The 22,902-nt window shown below is 32.8% G+C and overlaps 1 protein-coding gene across 4 annotated transcripts in view; it reads left to right on the top strand.

The window, feature by feature from the left end:
• Window positions 1-22,902, top strand: part of LOC145293079 (uncharacterized) — a 665,443-nt gene that overhangs the window by 5,857 nt on the left and 636,684 nt on the right. For all 4 annotated transcript variants that reach the window (XM_080139442.1, XM_080139450.1, XM_080139432.1 and 1 more), the window contains exon 2: window positions 6,809-6,850. The gene's annotated coding sequence lies outside the window, so the exon portion shown is untranslated. The remainder of the gene's footprint in view (window positions 1-6,808; window positions 6,851-22,902) is intronic.

Consider the following 22,902-nt stretch of genomic DNA (forward strand, 5'->3'; position numbering starts at 1 on the left):
TCTATGTGTACAGTAATACAACCCCTATTTTTATAACTTACAAATATATATATATACATAAATCAATATATCCAATATATCAGTATATCTATCAAATTTGATTCATATATTATTGTCTATCTATATGTCTACCTGCCTATGCGAATCTATATTTATTTTTCGTTACATTGTTTCATTGTACTTTCAAGTGTTCATCATGGTTTCTGTATTGCGAACGAGAAAGAACGATAATCATAGGCATTAAAATGTCAGCCATGATGTCGCCTTTTCACGGCAAATCGCTTCTGCGCCTGCGCAGTAAATGTAATCAAAAATATGCTGGCGTTTTGCGCGAATGAAATTGTGGCGCTCAACAAACGACGCCACAAATAAATGCCACGTCTTTGATGGATGTTTCATTTTGCTTGATTGTTTCGATTGTTTGTTGTTTTTTTCTTTTGTTTTTTTTTTTGTTGTTTTGTTTTTATTTTCTTTACGTTATATTTTATCCGTGCCTTTGGTTTTTAACACAAGCGATACATATCGATAGAAATATATTCTTTATATTATTATATTTAAATTCGTGTCAAAGTAGTACGCATAGATAGATTAATATACATCTGGATATATATCTATAAAAATGAACGTGTCTGTGTGTTTGTGTACATTTCCGTACGCAATAAATCTGTCAATTTAGAGTCTACAGACTCAAAATTTGATATACAAGGTACTGAGATTTGGGAAAATCTTCGTAATCGGTTTTCGGCCAGGTTCAAGGATCATAATAAGGGTCAAATTAAATAAAATTGACCTTTGCGGTCTCTACTAAATTACTCAGACAATTTCTGGTCTAAACATTTGAAATTCGACATAAAGGGTATTCAGAGATAGGGCGAGCTTTTTAATCGGTTTAGGTAAAAAAAAATTTAGTTACCAATATATAAATGTATGTATGTATGCATGTCTGCCTAAAAACAGAAGCGACAGATTTTTACAAGATCAGTATCGTTCTGAAATTCGACCCTTCAAACGACAAATATCGAAAAATTGGCTAGAAATATTAATATCTTCACCTTCAACTGGACATTTTTCTACAGGGGGGGGTCGCTTTTTTCGCTGATATTTTTGGAAATCATCCTCTCCTTTCGATTGTCTAGCCTTAACTTAAACCCACGTCACTTCCGGTTTGGCGGCGGTTGTAACAGCAAAGACGTCATGTTTTCCCCAGTCTTTTCCTCCTTCGGGTAACGGGTTCGAGCCTGCCTTCTTACTACGACGTTTTTTTTATTTTCTTTTTTTGCTCAACACACACCTCCAAAAATCCAGGAAACGCCGGGCACCCATGCTAGTATCTATAAAAGTAAAAGTGTCTGTCTTTCTGTCTGTGTGCGTGTGTCTGTGTATCTGAGTACATTTCCCTACGCAATAACTCTGTCAATTTTCAGTATAAGGGCACGAAATTTTATATAAAGGGTACAGAGGTTTGGAAAAATCTTTGTAATCTGTTTTTGGCCAAAACTTTGGCTTTTAAGGGGTCAAAATTCAACGATTTGATCTTTGAGATCTCTATCAAACTTCTCCGCCAATTTTGGGTATAAACAATTGAAATTTGAGATATAGATTCCTTGGACATAGATCTAACTTAATAACTTGATTTGAGCCCAAAACAGTAAATGTAAAGGGGCTATAATAGGAGTCAAATTTTTAAAAATTTGACCTTTGCGGTTTCTGCCAAAAATTACTCAGACAATTTTGGTCTAAACATTTGAAATTTTACATAAAGGGTATTTAGAGATAGGGCAAGCTTTTGGATCGGTTTGGGTGGAAAATTTGAACTACCATTCTATAAATGTATGTATGCATGTTTGCATGTCTGCCTAAAACTTTCGACAGAGGCGACGGATTTTCACAAGATCAGTATCCTTTTGAAGTTGCCCCTTCAGACGACAAATACCGAAAAATTGGCTAAAAACATTAATTTCTTTACCCTGAACTGGCCACTTTTCAACAGGGATGGATTGTTTTTTTCGACGATATTTTCGAAAGTCATCCCCTCTTATCGATTGTATAGCCTTAATTTAAACATACGTCACTTCCGGTTTGGTGGTAGTCGTAACAGCAAAGACGTAATGTTCCCCCCCCATTCTTTTCCTCCTTCGCGGTACCAGCCTGCCTTCCTACTACCACTTTTTTTGCTCAACACACACGCCTCTAAACACCCGACCAACGCCGGGCACCCATGCGTGTATATATATATATATATATATATATATATATATATATATATATATATATATATATATATATATATATATATATACTTCGGAGTAGTTTTTATTTAACAATCAGTGGTTATGTAAACGTGAGATTGTAGGTTTACAAAATATTACTGGCAGTAATATTCTATAAGTTATCCCATCTAAACGAGAATTGCTCGATATTCAAGATAGAGCAAATAAATTAAATTGTAATTCAATGAATTTCAAAAAATTCTCATTGAAATGAAATGAAGTGGTTGAGTTTCATATCAAAGAATTTTTATTATTCTAAGCAAGACAAAGAATGTTTTAGAAAGTTTATCTCCTTAACCTATAGGGTTTCGATGTCTACCATCTCATCAGAGGAGTGAAAATATTAGCAAATAGTTATAAAGGTATGCACCCTATTTGCTTTGGACTTTAGCAAATAGGGTGCATACCTTTATAACTATTTGCTAATATTTTCACTCCTCTGATGAGATGGTAGACATCGAAACCCTATAGGTTAAGGAGATAAACTTTCTAAAACATTCTTTGTCTTGCTTAGAATAATAAAAATTCTTTGATATGAAACTCAACCACTTCATTTCATTTCAATGAGAATTTTTTGAAATTCATTGAATTACAATTTAATATATATATATATATATATATATATATATATATATATATATATATATATATATATATATATATATGTATGTATGCTAGACTACCCGTGACCCGTTGGACTAGTATGTTATATTAGCTATGGAATTAATGTATGAGCGTGACACTTGTGACGTAAAGAAAATAGTTTTTGTGACATAACAGAAACATTTCTATGAAAGTATATTAAAAATGAAAAAAGAATATAGATATCTATGAGTCGTTCTCTTTATAATTGTTTATTTAAAAAAAAACTTACAGCCATTGAATTATAAGTAGTTTGCCATACTTATAGGTAAATCTGCACTATTCATATTTTGATATGTCGTTTAATTTAAACGCGAAAAAAAAACAATTGGGACGCTGAAAACGTGCACAGTAAAACAATACGTTGTAAAATGCTCTTATTGTTGTCAAAGGTTAAAGTATATTTATTTGCAAGAAAATTGCGTTAAAATAACTTAAACGTAGTACGGAAATGAATGATGTAAAAAAATGCAGAAAGTATTAACAATTATTTAGATAATTTAAACGCAAAAAAATGGGACGCTGAAAACGTACACAGTAAAACAATACATTGTCAACTGGTCAAAGTTAATTTATTTGGAAGAAAATTGCGGCAGCATACTTCTAATAGAGAATAGTTGCAAAAAATTCTCACCCTTCCCATATTAAATAATAATTTCTAAATAATAACGTTAATATTTCAGTGCGCAGGTCAAATTCTGCAAAAGTAGCGATTTGTGTTTATTTGTTTACGCTGTTATGGGTTTATGTTTATGTACACATGTGCAACCGGAAGTCATAAACCGGATGTTGGGTACAACACTCGTTACAAGGTCATTTGAGTTGTATAATTATATATGTGTGTGTGTGTATGTTGTGCATATATATATATATATATATATATATATATATATATATATATAAAATGAAAATTACAATTGAATTTTATTTGGATTTTACCGTCACTGGATTTTTTATCTTCCACCAGACTATCAATTCATGTGTAATCACCTTTTTTCTTTAGCATATTCCTTCTGCTTAACTTATTTTGTTTTCAAGTAAGATCTTTGACTTACTTGTTGTTTCATCAAATACTTCTGCATGCAAAATCCGATCCCGCATTTCGCAAATTCCTACCCTCTGATGAGAAGGGGAGTATTTCTTCGAAACTCCGCGGATTAAGGACTATCCATTTATCTAGTGCTTCCTTTTCAGATTGAATATGTTTTTAACTCATTTCAAAGTGTTTTTAACATATTTTATTAACTGTTTGCTCATATATATATATATATATATATATATATATATATATATATATATATATATATATATATATATATATATACATAAAGAAAGAGAGAAGACTAGAAAGAGAGAAAAAGATAAATAGGAAGATAGATTGATATATATATACATATATATAGATAGATAGATACATACATACATACATACATACATACATACATACATACATACATACATAGATATGCCTACAGAGCGTGCAGAGATTTGCTTCAATTAAATTATCCTTAATACATTGGAACCTTTAGATATGAAATTAGTTCTGATTTGACGTTCGTATTTTGAAATTTTCCTATGCTAAAGGGCGTAAATCGTCTAATCCGTTCCCAGTTCTATGAAACTACTCATTAAATTTTATAATAAATTTAAAATCAGATTGAAATAAGAGTGAAATGTTACCTAAATGTTAATACCTTCATTTGCTATTTATGTTTTTTACTTTCTTTGATATAAAAAAAAATCTATTTAATAAAAACAACTGCGTGACATAATATACTTTTAATTGTTTTTTTTTATTATTACTGGTAAGGTAAAGATCTCAATCCAGTTTATGTACACGCATGCGATCGGAAGAAAAAGGATTCAAAGTGGTGTGGATTATTTACTTTTATGCAGCGTTTTTGCAATTTCTCAGAAAAATAATAAAAAAATTCACCTACCCCTTGCAAAGTTGTCAGAGGATGCACGATGAAAATGTTTGAAAAAAGCTTTCTTCAATCTCTATTATTTTAATGTGATTAAAATTGTAATGCGTGCATTTTTCTTTCATTTTTTTAACTAATTCTTATTTATGAGGGAGTAACTAGAAAAATAATTCAAGTCCAAGGAAAAAATGTTTTCCAGCTAAACCCCAATACAAATAATTCCAGAAAATTACTATAAGTTTGTCTGTTTTTTGTTTTTTTTTAATCGAATAAAGCCCGATGTTAAAAGGACTTTTGAAGAATTAGGTGCTTAAAAATTGTCATTCTGTCATTTGTATTTTTCGTATTCATAAATATTTTTCCTACGCATGGACATAAAAATTTTCACACCACGTCTCGTAAACTGAAAATTTCGTAAGCAGAGTGTTTCGTATGTAGATGTTCTGCTGTATTCCCCAAACAAAAAGTTGGAGAACATATTTGAGGACAGTGGCAGTTGTGTTATAGACATGAAAAAACACAAAACAGTATAAAGGCAAGAGAAATAAACCCAGAAGGACAGAAAACAAATAGAATAAATAACAAAGATAATAAAACAAAACTACTTTATACAGCATATGTAAAGTGAGATGATGTAAAAACCAAAAACAACTCGAAATTGCTTCCGGTAAAGGTTAGCCTAACTTTAAACTTGACCTAGAATTAAAAGTTATGGATTCTCGACTAAAAACAAATAAACTTACGTTGAATTTTCTGTTTTTATATTATCGTTACACAGTCAAATTTTGACTTTGGTACACTAGAGAAATGCATTTACAAAGATTATGGGTTTCTAATTCTTAGAAGACAGACACTTTTGACATCAATGTTTCGGTGGCTTTATAAAAGTGGAGTAGGTGAGGATGTTAATTTTCTTTTCCGGAGAAGGAAGTGTGGTTGATAAATTTGTTTGACAGACTTGCTTGACAGACCTGGTATTAATTTGCAGCACCTATTTCATTTATTCCCCAAGTTATATCTATCTCGATTATTCATCTATTCGATCTTTTTCTGTCATTTCTCTTCTCTCTCTCTCTCTCTCTCTCTCTCTCTCTCTCTCTCTCTCTCTCTCTCTCTCTCTCTATCTCTCTCTCTCTCTTTATCAGCTCCTTTTCTCTCTTTCTCTCTCTATTTCTCTCTCTCTCTCTACATTTTCAATATTTTTTTCTTCTTCTTCTTCTTCTTCTTATTCTTCTTCTACTGAACTTACTCCTGTTTCGTCCACTCCAATTCGTAGTACTTCCTTTTACTGCTTCTCCCCCGCCCTGTTCTTTATCTTCTTATATTCTTTTCTATTCTTATTTACATTATTTCCGCTTTCGTATTCCTTCCTTTTTTTTTTTGTCTTCTTCTTTCCCACCTGCACTTTCTCATTCTTCGTCTTCTTTACTCCATTATGTCTAGCGTATTCGTCTTATTTCGGAAGGTTTCTCTTTATTTTCCTCCTTCTCTTCCTCATTTTCCTCTTTAACTTTTACTTTATCTCCATCTACTTTCCAAAATCAATTCCTATTTCTCTTTAACATATTTTTAACATGCGTTGCTTATTATAATCTTCCTTTTCCGCTTCCATTTTGTTTCATAGTTCATATATCTATATATCTATTCGTATATTCCTCCATCTCAGTATCCTCTTCACATGCAACATCTACATATCCTCGCTTCCCACTCCTTCCCCCCAATGTTTCTGCAGTCACAACTCATTTAATCACTCTATAGATATTCTATTGTAAATGTTTTAATTTTTCTCAATACCCACACACACAGGCACCTCATATATATATATATATATATATATATATATATATATATATATATATATATATATATATATATGGGTGGGTGGGTGGGTGTGTTTGTTTGTATGTATGTATGTGTGTGCATATGTGCATGTATATTCTACTTCTAAAATATTTTTCTTTTTCTTAACAGAACTGCCAAACAAATGAACAGAACAGGTTTCTCTCCCAGAAGGTAGGTTTTATCATTATTCATATTAATTGCTGCATATACAACACAATACATATATACATATATATGTGTATGTGTGCGTATATATATATATATATATATATATATATATATTCTATTTTATGTGTCCACATTAATTATATAAAAGTATAATAAATTATGTATCGATTTTCAGTATTTACTTCAACAGTGCTCAATACTTGAGTTCATATAGTTAGTAACTTACAAAGATATATTTATGACATTTAAGATATGCATAGGCGCCCGTGTTTTCTCGGCTAAAGTACATGGAATTCGTGAACATGAATTTTGACTGACGATTTTCTACGCGATGAAACAAACACAAAGCAATTATTATATTATGCTGTGAGCTCTCTAACTTTTTGAAGAAATTACAGTATCTTTCACGGATTCACAAGTATATATATATATATATATATATATATATATATATATATATATATATATATATATATATATATATATGCATGCGTGTATGTGTGTGTGTCAACACGAAAAATATATAAATGTTTATATATTTTATGTATTTATTTCCTATTTGTGGACGTTTAGGATACAAAAAGTCTTTTGAAAAAAAACGAAAAACTTTCTTTCAAGAGCATATATTTTAGACCGACTCTTCGGTCTTCTTTAATGTGAATAGTGGAAACATGAGTGCATGGCGAACAGGGCTAGCAGCAGATGGGGAACGGGTATACCCCATGAGGTTAAGATCTATTTGGATGCAACCATCCCAATATTTTTTTACTAGGAATGGTCAGCTACTTGTGTAGCCTTTACTCAAAACTAATTTATTCATAAAAGCTTGAATTGGACAGTCGCGCAACCAACGTACACACTCACATATGTAAACATACATGCATGTACACGCATACATTACCACACATGCTTCTATACTTATCCATACGTACAGAATACGCACACACACATTTACAGATGTACGTACACAAGAGACTGATGAACATATATATATATATATATATATATATATATATATATATATATATATATATATATATATATATATATATACTAGCATGGGTGCTCGGCGTTTCCAGGGTGTTTGGAAGCGTGTGTGTTGAGCAAAAAAAAAAGTGGTAGTAGGAATGCAGGCTGGAACCCGTACCGCGAGGGAGGAAAAGAATGGGGAAAAAATGTGATCTTTGCTGTTACGACGACCGCCAAACCGGAAGTGACGTAGGTTTAAATTAGACAATCGATAAGAGGGGATGACTTTCGAAAATATCGGCGAACAAAGCTAACATTTATATGTTGGTAGCTCAAATTTTCGACCCAAACCGATTAAAAACCTTGGTCTATCTCTGAATACCCTTTATGTAAAATTTCAAATGTTTAGACTAGAAATTGTCTGAGTAATGTGGTAGAGACCGCAGAGGTTATTTTTTTTTTAACTTTGACCCCTATTATGACCCTTTAACCGTTATCGTTTTGGGCTCAAATCAAGGTATTAAGTTTGATCCATGTCCAAGGAATCTATACCTAAAATTTCAATTCTTTATACCCAAAATTGGCGGAGAAGTTTAGTAGAGTTCTCAAAGGTTAAATCGTTGAACTTTGACTCCTTAACAGCCGAAGTTCTGGCAGAAAACCGATCAGAAAGATTTTCCCAACTCTTAATATTCTGCATATTGAATTTCGAGTCTGTAGACTGAAAATTGACAGAGTTATCGTGTAGGGAAATGTACACAGACAGACAGACAGACGCACAGACACACAGATACACAGACAAGTTCACTTTTATATATATATATATATATATATATATATATATATATATATATATATATATATATATATGCATTTGGTAAAACTAGTAATTAATAAAAACATTAAGAGAGTGCTCAATACTATTGCAGAGCAAATATGTTTTTATTTTTTTATTACCGTTTTATCTGTTGGCTATATACGAATGACTAACAACTACTTCTGCGAGGCCTGACGAAGCTGTCGGATCGTAAACATTGTTCAACATCGGAAACGTATGTAGCTAAACAGATAAAACGGTAATAAAAAAATAAATATATGTGTGTGTATATATATAATATATATATATATATATATATATATATATATATATATATTTACTTTTAGTTTAATTTATATTTAATATACTTTAGTTTTTTTTGTTTTGTTTTTTTGTAATTACCTAACACCATTCGTTTTTAAAAAGGACGTAAGTTTATTCATTCAAGTTACGAGAGTTATTACCCCTTTACCATATGGAAATTATCACTAATTTAATTTTCATAGACGAAAGTGGATGTATTCTATACTTCAATAAATGTGGTCCACTTTCAGAAAAATCGTAACCAGTAAAGATATTCGGTGTATCTTAAATAGTATGTGCCTAACCTTTTCGCCCGCAAATATGTTTTAACCTGGCAATGTTGGGCATATACACCTATTAGTAATATTATATTTTTTGTATTTCTGAAAATTTTTAAAGTTTGCTTTCACATCAGGTGACGTCACAATGCTTCGGTAATTATTATGCGCAGCATTACCTCATATAAGGCTTACTCCAGGTATTTTGTATGTAACGATGCATGACTGACTTCCTTTACTTTTTTCTGTCTCTTATCCTAACTCTCTACTCTAGATACTCCATAATACTGTCTCAAAATTGAATTTTAATTTTATTTAAACATCTAGATTAGGCGTTTAAGATTTGCTACACTGACATTGAGGCTATTGGGTTCTTTAGTACTTGATAAATGAGAAAAAAATTTTGACATTTTTTTAGTTTTATTTTGTTTGTTTTACGCTTTCACGTTTTTATATTGATATTTTGTCTTGCTATATTATTATTATTATTATTAGTAGTAGTAGTAGTAGTAGTAGTATTATTATTATCCCTTTGTGTGCAAAAATTCGCGTTACGTCTCGGGTGCGAATGTCAAAAAGATTCTATCACAGTTCATTTTATTTTTATTTTTTCGCGCCGCCGCCATATTAAACATTTTTGAACGCCTATGAACGAACTGTGATAATTTACAAAGAAAATTTTGCGTTTCATTGTCGTCTGCAGTCATCAAATTGTTTTGTTTTATTTTCGTCTGCGGCCATCGAATTTTCCCGCCTCGATGCGTTGAAAGAAACGGCCATTATTTTCACTAAAAAAACGGCGAACTTCCGTTTTCGTTTGAATGTTTTGCTTGTGTTTATTTTGTTTCATGTATTTGTTACTAAAAAATGAAATAATAGTTTTGTTGTTGCTAAGAAACGTTTTAAAATTGCAAAAAGTGGCTATTATTCTGACAAAAAAATGACTCCTCGGCTGTTTTTTTTTTAAACAAAATATGATTACTTTTCTCTCGAGAAATGTTTGAAATTTGCAAAATCGTTTATGATCTTTTGTCTGAAGATTTATTTTCCTGCCATATATAGAAATATATAAGAAAAGCCGTGCATTTTAGACGATTTCAAAGTTGGTGCTAGTGTACTTATTGATCCGCTCTATTTTTTAATAATATTTTCAAGTTTAATTAAAGTTTCACGATATCTATTTTTATTAAATTGTTAGGAGAAAGGACAGAATAGGTACACAACACCCTCTTCGCCCCCCTCCATGTTGAGAATAGCTTTCTAAATAATAACGTTATTATTTCAGCACGGATCAATAAGAGCATGAGTACCTCAAAGTTTATACATTTTAATAGGCACTTACTTTATAAAAACCACAATGCAAAACTTTGATTGAAATAGTGAACATTTGTCAATAAATTTGCAACAGATTGTCAAACAATTCCAAAAATATCTACAATTATTCTGTGCACTGTAAATCCTTCTCCAAACTTTATTGTGACAACAGGACGAACTGATCGATTGACTTCCATGTATACGTTGATGCATATGAACATAATGAGGAGGATTGAAGTGTAGAGCAATGGTGATTAACAACCTGGGTGTGCCAAGTTCAAATCCAATGGATTCCATGACCCCACATTCACAGATTAAATCAATGCTGGCAAACTTCACGAGGTTCACTCTGACAGTACATAATTCAAGAAAATTTGGTAAGCTAACGCCAACAGTATTGAGCTAGTTAAAGAAATTCGGTGTCAGACGAGGTTATGTATATGAACATGCTATTTCAATAATAATCAGTTCTTCTTGCGGATCTGTCACCATGTTCTTAGAAGAATAAAATGTTATTCGATTTAGTTCCTTTTCGTAAATACTGTATACGACTAGAAACAATTTTCAGATTAATTTCATCTTTATTATGAACAACAACTATAAATAAAAATGGGCGCCATTTTTGTTATCAGCAGCAAATCTATCTAATAATTATAAATATAAATGCTAATACGTTCTTTCACTGATTACTACTAAACAACGACGACATTATATTATATGTTTCGTATATAAACTGATGTTGAAACGAGGCAAAATCCCCCAAAGGTTTGAAATTTTGCTTTCATATTAAATTAGCCTGGGTGTCTAGCGTTGTCCGGGTGTTTGGAGGTGTCTGTTGGGCCCAAAAAAAAGTGGTAGGAAGCAGGCAGGTTCGAACCCGTACCGCGGAGGAGGAAAAAAAGTAAAACAATAAAAAAAAAAAACGTAAAGTCTTTGCTATTGCATCCATTGCCAAAACGGAAGTGGCGAGGGTTTAAATTAAGGCTGGTAAATCGAAAAGAGGGGATGCTCCGGTTAGCGCAGAAATAATTCACAAACTTGACAGAAAATTTACGTTAGTTTTTTTAGATGAACCATTTTTTTAATTTTTGCAAAATCAAGTCCGACAATTTTGCTGACTAACTTGAGCCTAGTAGTGAAATTTTCTGGTGAGATTTTGGTAGTTGGTTGGTTTCGCTGAAGATCTAAACTTGGCGTAAACAGGTTATAATATAAAACATATTTCGATAATTGATCAATATATTTTTGGTGTTTAAGATTCACCAATTACAAGTTCCCTGTCAGTTAAACAGTTATTCGGACAGATAAAGACGTTTACTTATTTCCGATAAATGAAAATGCATTGATAAGAACGTAGTTGCACAATTTTTACAACGGAAAAGAGGCGCTTAAAATTAAGCCTAAAAAATAACAAAAAAGTAAGTTTGTTTTGTCCGATACTATACAGCAACTAATTTAAAAACGTTGAAAAGCCTACGAATATGAAATCTACCTGCAAGAGAAGGAGTGACGACCAATCAGCGGTCTTGTCTCAAAGTCGTGTTATTTCTGACACACATACAGGATGAGATGATAAAATTGTCACCATAAAAAAGATGACATGATTCCATTTCCGTTTGATGAAAACCGGTTTTATTTTTTGTTGTAGACTATCTACTAGTAAGTCGCTTGTGTACAAATCCCAAGATCGATAGGACTCTCCTATCATATCTGAAAGTGGCACAATGTTCAACGAGCAAGATCGGAGATGTGCCGTTGTACAACTCATACTCTCTGCCGATCCAAGTTATGACAACAGGGCCATTGCCAGCGCCCTCAAAATGCATCGCTGGATTGCCACAAATAACAGGGACGTGTCCAACGTAATAAAACAAATGGTCTTCCGTGTGGTTTCAAGTGAGGGCCACATCATGCCAACTTACATCTTCGAAGTCGGCTTGAAAGTCAACACCAAAGTGTACCCGGATGTGCTGAGGAGTGTGGTTATACCTTAGTGCAATCAAGTAGCCGCTGGCAGACCCTGGGTGTGGCAGCACTCTGGCTTCAAATGGAGTGCTATGAGTTTGTACCCTTCTCTCACTGTCCCCCTCCCCCATTGACATGAACGCGCTGGAGTACTTCGTTTGATCGTACGTCAAGAACATCACCAACATGGCTTCCCATCCGCCGAGTATTTGCCGAGCTCCCGCCGGCGCTTGTGGAAAAGGCATGCTTTCAGTTCCAGACCCGTATCGAGGTAGTGATTGAGGTTGAAGGCGGCTATATTGGATAGATGTCAGCTCTACTACATAATCAAGTTACCTGAATTAATTTTTCAATAAGTTTTAAAATAAAGCTGTAGTGTTGTTTTCTTTAGGGCGACACTTTTATCTTTCCTCTCTGTAAAGCTTACACAACGGTTAAACAATATTGTTTTTTATATAACGATACATAATTGGGCCATTTCACCTTTTTCTTTCTCTCAAACTTATGTATGACAGACTAGCAGTTAAATGCATTGATATACGAGGACGCATGAAAACATTGTGAGAAATAGTGGTAGCCAAATGGATATAATATAGACGTGAAGTGAAGACCCGTATGCTTCAAGTTCGAATCCAGTGATTCAATATCACTACTTTTACTATTGATGACGACACACTATATTTACTTGTAAGTGGTTCATTATAGAAAGGACTAGAAAAACCAATGCATACAATGGAATAAAACCGGTTTTAAAAGTCCTATCATACTGTATTATGCAAATTTACGAGTTTTAAAAATCACATTTCAGAGTTAAGCGTGACAAATGGATAAAACGATATTTAGCTCTAACCCCCATTACGCTCCAATTGAAATGAATGGCTCTCCTCTTGGGAAAGTTCCATATCTTAACAAGTTTCTAGGACTGAACTTCACTACTGATCTGTAATGGAACACATACATCAAATCTGTTGCCAAGATTGCTGGAAAAGTGGTTGGATCACTCTACCGCTCTAGCAGGTATTTGGGTACTTCTGCAGTTTAAATCTTGTTATTTTCGTGAGTCTCGCTCGGCAACGCCTGGCAAATGATGAAAACCGCTAGATTTTACCGAACGAATAGAAACCAATACAAAAACGAAAAAAAAGCAATAAACAAAAACAATATACCTTAATAAAGTCATCAAATTTACTGTTTTATTTTTTATCAACTGTTTGTTTTGTTTTTGTTTTTGTTTTTTTTTTTTGTTTATTTTTTGTTTTTGCTAGAAGTGAGAGCATGCCTTGTAATCAAAGTTTTTTTTAATCAATAAATATTTTTTGTTTCAAGGAACAAAGAACAAATATTGTTATTATTTATTTTGTTTTTGTTTTTTGTTGTTTTTTGATTTTTTTTTTGTTCGTTTTGTTTGTAAAGTTATTTTTCTTTGGATTAAATGAAATGTATCTGTTTTATTTTAAGCAACAAAGAACATTTTCTAAAATTATTTTGGAGATATATATTTTTTTCGTAAAAGTTTTATGATCGGATCCATATCGCCGTAAGTTGTGGGTTGCCGTTTCGTAGGCCCACTGTTAAATTAATCTAAACATTATTAGTATCCGAACATGGGATCGCTGGAAAAGGTGCTATGGCGCAAGGAGGTTTAGTGTCTACACTGGCCATTACTGCACCTCCAGCCGAAACCCTCGGTTACGTTTCGTTGTTTTAGGATACACTTTCATTTGCGTTTTGTGCAAATCCTCTCAATTGCCAGCAGCCGGTTGTCCTGGCAGAACGCGAAGACCGTTTCTGGAGACTTCATAATAGCTTCCAGCCTAGAATTGTTCATTTTCTTTCTTGTCACGAGAATAAAGACTTGTTGTTTGAGGCACAATGATACTCTTTCCTTTCCCTTTTTTTTTCACCCAATTTGGTGTCATCTCGTTAACCACTTTTTGCCACTTGGTTTCTCAGTGAATAAGCTCACTCGGCACATTTCAGGCTGGTTTTTGTCGTCCGTCGGGCGTTGCCGAGTGAGACTCACGGAAAAACGGAATTTAAACTGCAGAAGTACAGGTATCTGACTGCCGACGCAATTCTCTATCTGTAAGAGACAGGTATGTCCTTAAATGAGCGTTGCCACATCTGGGTAGGAGCTAATCGGCGTGCCCTATTCTATCTTAATACAGTTTAAAACCGGTTTCGTAACCAAATAAATGATACTCTGTTTCTCTTCCCATCAACATCTTTCCCACAGAAGAGACGTTGCGAGTCTGTCCTTGCTCTATCGTTACTTTCATGGCAAGTGTTCGACTTAAATCCAATCTATAGTTCCTACCTTGTCAAACTTTCACAAAAATAGCTCGACTAGCTACAACCACTAGATATGATTTTCCCCCACTCTCTATCTGTGCCTAAATCTAAACGCAGATTCCATAAACAAAGCTTCTGTCCCAGAAATGGTTGTCTGTGGAACACTGCTCCGTTGGTCTGCTTCCCGGTTGAATATAACATGGTTGCCAATGTAAACAAGTTCTTGTTGAGCCGTCCCCATAAATAATAAAATTCTATCCAATTTACACCATTAACTGTTAATACATCACCACGTTACATTCATTAACCCTTAAGCCTTGATAAGTGGTGACTCCCGAGTATAAAAAGACTTGACAAAGGAAACTGACATTGTAAACTTTTGCGTGCCAAATCAACGTAATATTATAAAAATGCGTTTACTGATGGGCATCACGTTATTTAAAATGTGTACGCATCTTAACTACGATGACGGTATTACATCTGCACGTTTAGTGTTTAAAGCCTTATCTTGAAATTGTAGGAGACAGATAGACTGGCAAACTAAGCATTTCATAAATATTCGAGGACGCATTGTAAAAATTTAGACGGAAAGAAAATGCATCTAAATACAATCTAGAGAAAAGTGAAGCAAAATGTGCACATACACGATCAGAGATTTGAAAAAAAAATTCAACCCAAGTTACAGAATGGCATGAAGCGTGTGCTTCGTTCATAACAGTCGGGAGAAAAGATTGAACTAAGAAAATCGTAAAGGAGTAAAAACGAATACAAAAAAAAAATTAGGTGATTTTTTTTAAATTTATTTATTGGTTTTGTGTGCATTTTCTTATTGAAAAGATTATTCAATTAGAGTAGAAAACATTAGACTTTATAATAAAAAAAAAATTAGATGGGGTCTGCATTCCTACTTAAGAGCCCTTTGAGATTGTTGGAAACTTTTTATATGTTTTGTAGAAATATAGCTTGGAATATTTTGCATGGAATTCCTTTTTAAAAGAAAAATATAACTGAAGTAATAGAATAATTCTTAATGGTCATGGATATGTGAGGGACTTCATAGAGATTAACTAATTTGCATATTCCTTGGGGAAACGTATGTTCGTTAATTAATTATTCATTTCATGGTTTTTATTAGATAATTAGTTTTGTTTAACTATTACGCTTAATTCTTTTTTATGCATAGTTTCTACATCGTGCATAATTTTATAGAATTTGGGATCAAAACGTTCTAGCACACTAACATGTTTATATATATATATACCGATTGTAGAACTGCCGACTATAAACGCGATGGTTGTAGGTTCAATTCCTGGCTAGGAAAAGGTGCTAGTCTAACCGCACTGTTGAGTTGTGATACAACGAAACAGTACTGGGTGTGGATGATTATGTTTTACGACCCCTATTTGGGTAGAGCACTGTAGTAAATGTATATCACCCGCTATTTAAGTGACATGGTCGATATGCGTGAAAAGTCTCTACCAAACTCCTCCATGAATTATTTGGTATAGAGAATTGAAATTTGATATATAATTTGTGTGGACATCGAGAACATTTTCAATTTGGTTTTTAGCCTGTGAAATTTGCTGCTAAGAGGTTAAGAAGTAAAAAGTAACGGTTGACCTTAGCAGGAGCAAATCGGCTAACTTCTGAACATGCATAGATATACATTTTTAGCTTAAAGTTGCTGGCGACAGATCTGACTGTGACAACGAAGGCTTAGGCGCTAAATAACGACTGTGGTTGGAGTGCTGAAGGTTTTGGTTTCGATTTCAGCAGATAGCACCGAAATTAACTTTTTAAATCATTACTATATATATTGGGTACAATATACTAATCAATAGAAAATTTGCTCTATAATATGGAACATGAAACCTATATAAATTAAAATATAATATTTAACCGTATTTTACGATTGGATAATATGAGCGGCATTTTAGTATATATATATATATATATATATATATATATATATATATATATATATATATATAGTCATCCACATACAGTACTGTTTCGCAGCTCATCAGGGCGGCTAGACAGGCAACTACCTCAAGCCAGGATTGAAACCCGCCCGTCTCTACGGCAGTCAAGGTTCCTAACCATTACGCTATTGGCGGCTGCTGAACGAGTATTGAATTTAACGATGTTTTGCCATCGTCCGAAATACCTTCGCTCGATTTGTTTACACAAAGAGCGTAGCTTATATGCTAATGGTAATTCGTGTATCACTTCTTAATATGCTCAACTCAAGATGAGGAGCATGATGTCTACTTGAATGTGTGTGTGTGTGTGTGTGTGTGTGTGTGTGTGTGTGTGTGTGTGTGTGTGTGTGTGTCGGTGTTTTTCACACCAACTAAAGACTCGTACTTCGTGATCAATCCAACAGAGGCTTTCGGTCAAGATAAGGCATGCTCCAGTTTGGCCCTAACACTAAAGCCTTTCCAGTACATTCAGGTTTATACAGTAGATTTATTTCATTGCATAGAATACCTAACTGAGAAATGTTGACGGGTCCATTCTTGGTTATTTTTTTTAGTCAGACAGAGTGTCTTCTAGTCGGTGCTGGTTTTTCTGCCTTTCGGCGTTGAGTCATATCTTGTTTCAGCGGGAAGTAAGTAAACACCGACTTGCATTCATTACAATGTTTCAATTTATTCCTTTTTTTTTCTCTTTTTTGAAACATTACTTTCTTTTATTAAACATGTTCTTTTATATTTAAATTGACATACGTATGAAATACGTTTGAAAGCTGAATTACAACACAATATTATAACAATAACAAGTATTTAACTAGACATTATGGTGAGGAAAAAAACAGAATTCTGACGAAGGAGTATAAGTCCGAAATATATTAATTTTAAACAAGTAAATACTTGTTTATTTTAAGAATATTGCATTGTAATTCGGCTGTCAAACGTATTTCATACGTATTTCAATTTAAAATTCAAATTCAATCAACGCTTCTAACACGGAAAACATTGCCTTGAATTTCAAATCCCGTTGCCATACGTATTCTTCCGGCATTTCAAAAACAATACCGCATATAACAGCACGCAGACTCTTCATTCACTTATTTTTTTATCTTCAACTATACATTATGACGAAGAAGAAAAAAAAACAAGTATAGAATCTGACAAAAGAGTACAACTCCGACATAAATTAATTTTAAACAAATAAAAATGTGTTTATTTTTAGAATATTGCGTTATAATACGGCTTTCAAACGTATTTCATACGTATTTCAATGTAAAATTCAAATTCAATCAACGCTTTTAACACGGAATTATGTTCTTTTATTCTCTCTCGCCCCATTTTTAAGGTATCCCTCTCTATCCATCTTATTATATCTTTCTTCTTTTAGTTTCTTTATTATATATTTCTTTTTTTAGTTTCTTTCATTATCATTTTAGAAATCATATTCCTTGGCTTCATTATTTATGATTTTATTATTTATTTTAATTTATTTTTATTTATCGTTCATTGTCTTTTCTTTACTTTCGCTTCTTTCCAAAATCTCTACCTCTATTTTTATTATCTATTGTTGTTTCTTCTTCTTTCACTTTTTGTCTTTTTTTTATTATTATTCTTTCTTCGTTATCTTATTTGTCACCTTTTCAAGCAAAAAATGTTAAACAAAACTATTTATATCTTTCCTCAATTTCTAAAACTTCATTCCGAAATTTCCCGCCTTTCGAGTTTCCTTAATCCCCGCGAATTTTACCCGCCGATTTTCTCGTGAAAAAAAAAAGCGATCGAATAAAGGCCGATTTTCACCTCGCACAGATTTTCTTTTTTTCTTTTCTTTTTTTCTACACAAAATTCCTAAGATTTTTTAGCGCGTAGATTTCAAACGTATTTTTGAAATCAATTTGTCAGTTTTCTTCCCTAAATATTTTCACGCGCAAAACTTATCGATAAGAACTCGTTTTCTCGGTTCGTTTATTTATTTATTTATTTATTTATTTATTGAAGTTTAAGAATATTACGTGCGTAATATTCTTTTTCTGTTGCTTGTCTTTGGATCTGCACAATTACCAAAAGGGTAATTTGCCACAATGGTTCCAGCCCTTTACCGAATTGGCGGATTTTTTTTTATATTAAACTAGCGAAAGTTCCTTCTCTGACAGACATCGTGAATGTGCTTCTTCTTTACTTCACGTTAACTATAAGAAAAAATGTTGTTTCTTTTCCATTTTATTTGTAACTAGCAGAAAATCCGATATTGTCTGGGGTTAAATAATAAACAACGAAAGTTTCACACTCATTTTTTTTTATTGTTGTTGAAATCGGTGACATCACCCATTTTTCGATCAAATCGATTGATTTCCTGCTCTAGTAAGGGAACCCATGACGGTGCACCGGAAGGAAGCTTCACATACCTCCCCCGGTGATTTAGTCCAGAATACATTGTAGTCTATATTGCACTGTGGAGAACTTACTGTTGTAGATTTAACAAAATTATCTTGTATATAATGGCTGAATTAAAGTTGAAAATGCAAACGTCAAGTATCATCATCCAAATCTGCTCTAAACAGAAACATTCACTTCGAACGCACCCCTGTCATATCAAAGAACCTTCTGTTGATTATATATACTCTTGTGGTGATAATTGCTTGAATTTAAGTTTAAAATGAAAAAGTTAAGTATTATGGTGCAACTGTGCTTTAAATAGAAACATTCATTTCTGAGGCGCCCCTATTATATCAAACATACTGTTGATTTCATCTGTTGAGTTTTTGTGTGGGGGTAGTGTACTTGTGACATTAGACTTTCATCGAATTATTTCGATTATCGATACATATCTAAGACATTCATATACAAAAGCTATCTTAGAACACTGCTAATTTCGTGGGAAATTTCGTAAAAATTGACCCAGCCGTTTCGGAGTCCATAGGGAACGAACTTTCACACACACGCACAGATAAAAGTATATATATATATATATATATCTATTATATCTATAAAAGTGAGAATATGTGTGAGGACAATTCTTAACCTATATACTCAACGTATTTTTGATCTACAGGTTTGGAAATTGGTACATAGGGTGTCCAGACATGTAGAAAATATTTTAATCCGTTTTCACCAGGAAAAAATGGCTTCTAAGAGGTCAAAATTGAAAAATGGGTACGTGGGTGTCGTCGGACTTTTATCTGTTTGTCAACTGTTTTACGAATACGCATGCGTCACTCGTTCGCATGACATATTTGTATGTTAAGAATAGGTAGGTTTGAAAACACATTTTAAGGACCATGTCAAGGTGGCCTAATGGTAATCGTACTTGATTCACTGTCTTTAGGTTTTGGTTTTGATCAGTGTGAGTATTTTTTTTTACTTACAAGAAGTGAACTGTTTAGAAAAAAAAACATAACTCGCATGCACATGTCTCAGTTTCTGTATGAATTAAAATATAATATTGATGCGTGTGCTACCATACTAACAAAGTCTCCTGTTTTGTACACGTCTCCCTACTGTTCAGATTTCATTTTCTTCTGAGATCATTAAAGTTAAGCCTGTAAAAATGTTGTAGAAGGAAACGTATTTAGAGACGTGGATTAATCACTTGTATTATTCAACGCCGGGCGACTTGCTAGTTTTTTTGTTTTTTTTTTTATATATAATAGTGAAGATAGAGATAGAGATTTAAAATTAATCGAAGAATTTTTTTTCGAATTAGTAAACATTTCAATCATAAATTACTAGCAATAATATGAAGTTTATGAAGTTATTTACTTTTTTAAAGGATCGAAAAAGATAAATACTTTAGTTTAACTTTTACAAAGCTAAATCAAATTAATGGTATACAAAATCTCTACCTACCTACCTACCTACTTACCTACCTACGTACCTATCTACGTACCTATCTACTATTATATAAAAGAAACTTTGTCCCTGTGTGTGTCTGATCTCGGAAAAAAGAATTGTTCACGAAAATTATTCATTTCCAAAGATAAATGAAACTCGTTATATTAGTTTTGCAATTAGATGCATCAAGAAGTTTGGGTAAGATTTTTTAAAAGAATTTCAAAGAATCAGATGTAAAGATATCAACAATTGAATAGTAAGAAAATAATATATGTATTATAAACAAATTTAAAACGTGTCCGTTACCAATAACTGATTTGCATAACCAACATCCCCATATAAGTATAGATTCGTTAATAGAATTCATAGATCTTAGTGAAATCCAACTATATTTGGTGTAAATAAACTTTAGTTTATTTCTGACCTATCCATAAAATTTCTAGCCTTGTTGATGTTACTACGTTTTTATTTCAAGAATACACTAGGAAACATATGGATCTCAGAGTCAGAATTACAAAGTTATAGTAGGTGGGTAAAACTTTAAAGCTCTTGTAGAGAAATTAACAATTTCTATGCATAATTCTTTGCATAAATTACATATACCGAACCTAAATGTTCTTTAAGTTGAGCTGCATTTCGTGAAGGCCCATAATGGCTAATACTAGAGGCAAAATGTATATTTTTACTCTTATAAAAACAAATATAAATGATACTGATCCTGTCTAGATGTTATTAAATGGCAGTCCTCTGAAGGTTAGGTTTTAATCTACTCCCAATAATGTCTAAGAATAACATAAAATTAACACTTCAACCCATCAGAGTATACCGAATGAGAACAATCTATTCTCATGGATTAAATAAATGTTTCACTTCGAAATTCCATACATTTACAAAATTCATAAAGATATACGTGAAGAATATTGTAGGTTGCATCGGTCGAAATTCTGTGGAGATAACAAACCAAGTTATTAATCCACGTATCAAAATACTTTTCCCTCTACAACATTTTTACAGAGTTAGCTTTAATTATCTCAAAAGAAAATTAAATCTAAACAGTATGGAGATGTGTACAAAACAGGACACTTTGTTGGTATGGTCACATTGAACTGCAGTCACTTGAAAGCATTGAAGAGTCTGGGGTCACTACTTGTTATTACTCGGAAAGCAATATTAATCTGGAGTGTTAATACTCGTCAAGGTTCAATCTATGGATTAGCCCTTTTATATGTAGTTTTTTTTTGACATTTTATATACGTGATCTAACTCATCCTTGAACAAGTATCCTCAAGTAAAGCTGACTTCCAAAAACGCTTGCAACGACTAATAATATAGGTAAGATGTATTCCCTGATGTCCTTGACTCACAAAAACAAATATAATCAGTCAGATCAAAATTTATAATTCATAACAATTTTGCGAAACAACATTATACATAAAATAGTTAATCTCTAATAAGGAAAATTTTAACATAGCACTTCTCTTTCTGTTACTTAGCTTTTTATAGTTTCTAGTCGTATTAGAGTTCTCTTTTCCAATGGATTTAAGCAGATCGAAATGTATTGTCCCTTTCAGACAACGGCAATATACAATACCATAATCTTTTTATATTTCATGGCGTTTGGTCCGCTAATAATGCACTTGCTCTAATTGTGTCAAACAAGCCTATAGTGTTCGTCTGACGAGAAGTTGTGAAATGAAACATTTTAAGTCGAGAACAACGCTATTCGTTAACGATTATTTATTCTGATCTCAGCAGACGATAATTTAACACCAAACACCACAAAATATGACGCAGATTTTTAAAGAAAAGTGTTTATATGCGTACAAGCGTCCATATAAACGAATCTGTCTCTCGGTCTGTTCATGCGTTGATCTATCACTCTCCAGGTTTCAATAGAATTAAATGGACGCATTTTATTTCTAATGGGCACACCTATTTTCACGTTAACGTCATACCGTCTTTAGGCTTACATTTTGAAATAGCATTGACATCGCTTAACGCAAATCGAACGAGCATATCCTATTGTAGAGACCTTTGAGCATCTGTATCTGTTCATTTGTCACGTTTAAAATGTAAGTCAACATGCCAAGTATGAAATATCATTCATAAATCTATAAAATCTTCTATCCATCTGTCGATATGCCTCGCTTTATTTTTAAATAGTAGTTTAGTTGCTTTGTCAAGTTATAGTTCGGAATAACATTTCGTTGATCTGTCACGCCCTAATTTGTATAACATTTACATTGGTTTGTAACGCTACAGTATGAAAAACGAGTAGAAATTGGAACTTGGGTTTAAGTTCGACAGCCTCGT

This window comes from Euprymna scolopes, chromosome 2 (genome assembly GCF_053919585.1).
Source record: "Euprymna scolopes isolate OS-2025 chromosome 2, ASM5391958v1, whole genome shotgun sequence".
NCBI classification, from domain to species: domain Eukaryota; kingdom Metazoa; phylum Mollusca; class Cephalopoda; order Sepiida; family Sepiolidae; genus Euprymna; species Euprymna scolopes.